General features: G+C 39.8%; 1 long non-coding RNA gene across 1 annotated transcript in view; it reads left to right on the top strand.

The window, feature by feature from the left end:
* The first annotated feature begins 3,651 nt into the window (after positions 1–3,651).
* Positions 3,652–6,549, top strand: part of LOC123522354 — a 22,734-nt gene continuing 19,836 nt past the window's right edge. Inside the window, exon 1 of the long non-coding RNA XR_006680620.1 lies at positions 3,652–3,767. This is a non-coding gene — a long non-coding RNA (uncharacterized LOC123522354). The remainder of the gene's footprint in view (positions 3,768–6,549) is intronic.

Below are 6,549 nucleotides of genomic sequence, written 5' to 3' on the forward strand. Positions count from 1 at the left end.
GGGCATCATTTAACTGATGGTACAGTGAATGCCCAAATATCATGATACATTTATGCTTTGACTCAATTTTTTACTGGAGCTAAAACATGTCATTTGGGAAATGGCCTTTCCCGTGACTGGTCTTCTTTCTAAGGATGCAGTAATAACAATGAAAGGTTCCTCTGCTCCTCTTTCCATTAAGTTTTCATTCCTCCAAAGGCTCCCACTCGAAAAACACAGACATCTTGACACATTTCCTCTGTTCCTCAGTCTTCTTGCCTCAGGAACCCATACTCCATGCTCACTTCTTACAGATACAATAGTGCTAACCCACTATCAGTCTTTCTTCCATGTAATCTAGTTTTCTGGCAGCGCTCCAAACTTCTTGGAGCATGAAGTATGCCCAAGGAATTTTCTCTAGAGATATTTAAGTAAACGGTTATTGTCTACATTTCCCTTAGCCCAATACCGAGGCATTTGTCCACTGACTAGGTTTGCAAATTTTTTCATGTCTCCCTAAGGAACGGTTTGCTGAGCATGTTTGGTTCCCTTTAAGTTTTAATCTTTACTTAGCTCCCGTTTACATATCTCTCAAATGTTTTATTTAAATGTAGGAAAGGCACTTGGAGATAAGTGGAACTGAATTTGAATAGGCTTAGACAATGCTTCCAAAAGGACTTCTAAGATTTTAGGTGATAATCTCATGGGCCTAGGAATTCTGTACACAAAATGTATTTTGTCTGGTTAAGGAATAGTAGTGATGTATCTCCCCCACATGATGTTCACATTAAGGCCAAGCACCATCCCCCATCACCATTTGTGACACAAGTTCCTTATTGCCATCTTTTTTGGTCAATGAAAAACTTCAGTTCCCAACTCCTATTGACTTATTTAAGTTCAGTTCCAAATTGTTCTTTGGGCCACTTTGTGTGTGAGCTGCTTCATTGTGAGCTATAGCAATAACAAAATATATGCCCAGACTCAGAAAAGTTTATTTGCAAGCAGAAAGCTTGGACCAGCAAGAGTACAACATTGTCCTGTTGCTCCAAACACAATATATTGTTAACTGTCTCTAGCACACATTCCCTAGGGAAAAGCTACAATCTGAATATGGCCACAGAAATGAAGCAGGAGTAAATCGTTTCTCAAGATTAGTACCTCATACTACTAGACTTATTTCATGATCAGATTTGCTCCTATACCCTTGTTGGTGATGGGAGGTGGTGCTTGGCTGGCCCAGGAGTCCAATAGGACTGGGAACAGCACATGGGCACAGCAGGGCATCCTAATCACGACCAGCAGTGATGAGGTCTCTTAGTGGACTAAACACTCTTCACCTGGAATAGGAATTGTGACACAAGATCTTGCCCTTATCTCTTGACTCAGACCCCCCATCCAAATCTTAGGTAAATCACAAAATGAACTAAATTTAAGCCAAATAAAATTTGCCCTATTTTTTATAGTGTTATTTTCCCATGAATGAATATTGATAACCTTCCAAGATTTTCTAGTATTTTGAAAATGAAGAGCTTTTTTCTTCCCAGTGGGGCTGAGATTAGTCTCCAGTCGTTGTTGTCAGCACTGCGGATTGTTCTAAGTGTTCTTAACTCTCTGATAATCACTCTCTCCTGATCCTCTTCTCAAGCGTCATTGTATAAATAGAAATGTCTGTTGGAAGTACAGTTATACTTTCCAATTTCTCCCTCCTTTCCCATCATATCCTCGATTTCTTCCCTCTCTTCCTCCTATAAACCCTCTTCTCTTGCCCTCACCCCTCTCTGCCTTTCATTGATGGTTTGCTCTCACTGGAGAAAGACAGAGCTGGGTTACTTTGCTTCCCCCCCAAAACTTTGGTCATTAACCTTCACTTTCTTTTTTATTTCTCATTAATGGTAGCACACTGATAGAACTGCTTTTTACTGAAAACAAATATATTCCTTAGATCTCATGCACAATCAGATGCTTCTATTGCAGTCCACAGGGAATCACTGCTAATTTTCCAAAGTAGATCACCAGGTTGAAGTGATGTTAAGCAATTAGAGGTCTAAAGTCAAAGGATTTAAAAGTGCAATGCTTAAATAAGCTTTGAAGAAGCCAACAAACAAATCAAGTCATTTCTGACAAAACAGTGCGGTACGGAAGCCAGCCTTCACATATATTCTTTTTTTTTTAAATCATTTTACGGGAGGTTCGTACAATTCTTATCACAATCCATCCATCCATCCATCCATTGTGTCAAACACATTTGTACATTTGTTGCCATCATCATTCTCAAAACACTTTCTTTCTACTTGAGCCCTTGGTATCAGCTTCTTATTTCCACCCCCCCAACCTCCCCACCCTCCCTCCCTCATGAACCCTTGATAATTTATAAATTGCTATTATTTTTTCATGCCTTACACTGACCAATGTCTCCCTTCACCCACTTTTCTGTTGTCCATGCCCCAGGGAGGGGGTTGTATGTAGCTCCTTGAGATCAGTTCCCCCTTTCTCCCCCATCTTCCCCTTCCCCTCCTATATTGGTCCTGAGGGGTTTATCTGTGGTGGATACCCTGTGTTTCCAGTTCTGATCTGTACCCATTTCATATGGTATTCATGAGCACTTCGGGAAGTTGGTGAAAATGTGTGCTCGTGTTCAGAATGGAATCACAATGCTTTGGGGCTTCCATCAATGCAATAGACCCCATGTGCAAGCTGGCTGATACACAGCGTGCCTTCTCACAGTGTGGACCTCATTTTTTTTTTACCAAAGTTGGTAACATAATGAGTCCAGTTAGATTCTGGACAAGCTTACTGACAAGCATGACTGAATTTTAGTGTATTAAACTCAGCATCAGGAATAAATGTTTGAAAACAAGATGAGAATAAATATTATCATTAACTTGGCAGTTGCACGGTGGGAGACCACAGAAAGTCCTAGAAATCTTCAGTAATTGAGTCACTGTGACATTAATATCTTTGTATAAAATGGAGGATCAAGTTCAACATTGCTGCCCCCTACCTTTTGGGGGAGGGGGTTTCCTTTCTCCTTATCAGAAGGAGAAATATGTTCTCTTATGCTAATGAATAGAGAGCCAGTTTCTAATGAACTGCATTTGTATCCACAGACCACTGCTTCCAATGCTTTTCATTATAGCATCTCACTTGATCCTTACAAAGATGTGACATTTATATTTGTTTTATCTTTTGGTAAGTGCCTGATCTATTCATAAATGCCTGGTGAAACAATGCATTGATTTCTCCATGCGAGCCTCTAAATAGCTCTTGAATATAAAACTCACTGGAATGACTACTCAGTAGGGCCTGCAGGGATGCTGACTCCATTGCCACTGCTGGTCTAGTAATTGACCACCATGCCATTTTCTGGCCCAAAATGTCTTGAATCTTGAACTATGAACAGTGATTAACTTATACAGTCTTTATTACTTCAGAGATATCTATTCCGTTTAGCACAGCGTCTTAAGTTATATTAAAGTGGAAGGAATATAGGGATTGCTGTACCGGCTCTTTGGTAATCTTACTGAGTCTCTTTGCCTGGAAGAACAATACTGATGGGCTCATTAACGAAATTCCCGTGAACTGCAGCTTTGATTTCTCTAACTGTGCATATGTCCACAGGAGAAAGCAAACAGCACTTAGTTTAATCCTGTAATTTTTTTCTTCTAGGAATTTGAAATGCTACATTTGAAAGAGATGGAATGATAAAAAGAATTACCTGACATCTTGCTACTCCAAGTGAGATCACCATCGGAAGACGTCTTGTGTTTTAACAAGAGTCCCAGTAACTGGTAAGTAAGGACACTACCATTTGAGAAGTGCTGACCTAAAAGACCAAGTACTAATTGGCAGGGTTTGGGACCTGGTCAGATTCAATATCTGACATTGAACACACCCTTTCCAAGGCTAACCTGGTTGTTTGTTTGGTAACACCAGCTGTTGTTTGAGGGTTGGGGCACTAGAGGGTGACCATGGGCTGCATAGCTAAGGGAGCAAGACCTCTTTCTAGAGAACATGGACAACTTAATCTATTATAAATTCATTCTTATAGTGACCCCATAGGACAGGATAGACCTGCCTCGGTAGGTTTCTGAGAGTGTAACTGTTTGTGGGAGTAGAAAGCAGGGCTCCTGCTATAGGGTGACAATGATTTGGCATTGACTTGATGGCGGTGAGTTTTGAGAATCCTATTATGAAAGCTTTGGGTTTATAGTCTATGTTAAATGTACTCTTGTTACCCCCACTAGCATGACCCCAATTCTACCTTACAAATCTGCCTAGACCAGAGCATGTACAAGGGTACCGATAAGAGCTGGAGACACCGGGAATCCAGGACAGATAAAGCCCTCAGGATCAATATTGAGAATAGCCAATATTGAGAGTAGCCAATTATTGAGGTAATGGGAAGGTGGGTGGAGAAAGGGGGAACCGATAACAATGATCAACATATAACCCCATCTCAGGGGAATGGACAACAGAAAAGTAGGTGAAGGGAGACATCGGGCAGTGTAAGACATGAGAAAATAATAATTTCTAAATTATCAAGGGTTTGTGAGGGAGGGAAGGTGGGGGAGGCTGGTGGGGAGGGAATGAGAAGCTGATACCAAGGACTCAAGTTCAAAGAAAATGTTTTGAGAATGATGATGGTAACAAATGTACAAATGTGCTTGACACAATGGATGGATGGATGGATAGATTGTGATAAGAGCTGTCCGAGCCCCCATAAAATTATTTTTTTAAATGTACTCTTTGTTGTTAGCTGCTGTCGGGCCAGACCCCGTGCACAATAGGATTGAATCATTGTGATCCATAGAGTTTTTCATTGACTGGTTTTCAGAATGGGATCACCAGGCCTTTCTTCTTAGTCTTAATGTTACAGTGACTTCTTAGTCTTAATGTTACAGTGACTCTTACCACAGGTTTCTGGTTCATGTGGCCTCCCACAGTGCACCTACCAAGTTAATGATAATATTTATTCTCATCTTTTCAAACATTTACAAATCAATTTGTTCTTCTCTTTGAATAAGTTTAAATTTTGTACATTTAGGAAAACAAAACTTTATATTGTGAATTAGGTGAAATCTTTTTACAGGTATCCTGTCTATTCCTAGACCAATTGTTTATGGCTAAAGCTTTTAGTGCAGTTTTGACTTCAATTCTATAGGTTCTTGATCATACACTACCTCCTGAGATGGTTGAATACTGACCAATTCTCTTTGGATTCCTTCCATCTTCTATTGATGGAAGATATTCCATCTTCATTATGCAATATTTTGTCAATAGAATCCTTCAATGTGTCAACTTGAGGCTTGGATTTTTAAATTTCAGTTCTTTAAACCTTAGATATGCTGAGCATGTTCTTTTGTTTGACTTTGTAACTCCAAGTCTGCACATTTCATTGTAGTGCTTTACTTTGTCTCTCTAGCTGCCCTTTGAAATTTTCCGTTCACATTTCTTCCATGTGTTTTAACTATTCGGGAGCAAGTTTCAGAGTCTCTTCTGACGTCCACGTGGTCTTTACTATTTTATCTTTCCAACAGCCTTTTGCTTTCTTCACATGTGATGTTCTCGATGCCATCCCACAATGTGCTTGCCGTCTGGTCTTTAGAATTCAGTGCCTCAAAGCAGCTCTTGAGACATTCTCTAGTGCAGGTGGGATGCATTCAAAACCATATGTTTTGGCTCTCATGGTCTTGTTTTCATTTTCCTCAGCTTCAACTTAAATGACCATATGAGCAGTAATGGTCGGTTGCACAGAGGACCCATGGGCTCATTTTGGCTGTTAATATTGAGCTGCTGCTTTGCCTCTTCCTGCAGATGTAGTCAGTTTGAATCTTGTGTATTCCCTCTGGTGAGGTCTGCTGTTTATATTGTTGGAAAATAGTTTTTGCAAAGAAGAAATTGTTGATCTTACAAAATACTATTATATGACCCATCTTGTCTATTGCCAAGACTGTATTTTCTAAAAAATGCTGGATCCTTCCTGGTTGTCTCCAACTTTGGCACCTGTTACCAAGTATGCTTGATGCATCTTGACTGTATGTTTGATCAATTTCAGACTGCATAAATCAGCATCATTTCATCAATTTCTTCATCACTAGCTTTGGCGGTTGGTGCATACATTTGAATAAAAGTTGCATTAATTGGTGTTTTCTGTAGGTGTATGCATATTATCCTATTATAGCGAGCATATACTTTAAGATTCTGAAATTTTCTTTTGAATAATAAATGTGATGCCATTCCTCTTGAATAGATTGTTCAACACAAAATGGCCAATTCCAGTCCATGTCAGCTCACAAATACCTTGGATATCTTAGTGTTCCACCATTACATTTTTGATGACTTCTAATTTTCCTAGATTCATGCTTCGTACATTCCACATTCTGATTAATGACTATTTACAGCCATTTCTTCTCCTTCGAGTCATGCCTTACCAGCAAGTGAAGACCCCCAAAGTTTTACTCCATTCATGTCACTATGGTCAACTCTAAAGAGACAGCTCTTCCTGAATCATATTTTGAGTGCCTTCCAACTTGAGGGATGAATCTTCTGGCACTGTTGTCAGATACCGTC

The sequence above is a fragment of the Echinops telfairi genome, unplaced genomic scaffold (genome assembly GCF_000313985.2).
Source record: "Echinops telfairi isolate 266 unplaced genomic scaffold, ASM31398v2 ScPeMD7_5868;HRSCAF=6743_1, whole genome shotgun sequence".
Lineage (NCBI taxonomy): Eukaryota > Metazoa > Chordata > Mammalia > Afrosoricida > Tenrecidae > Echinops > Echinops telfairi.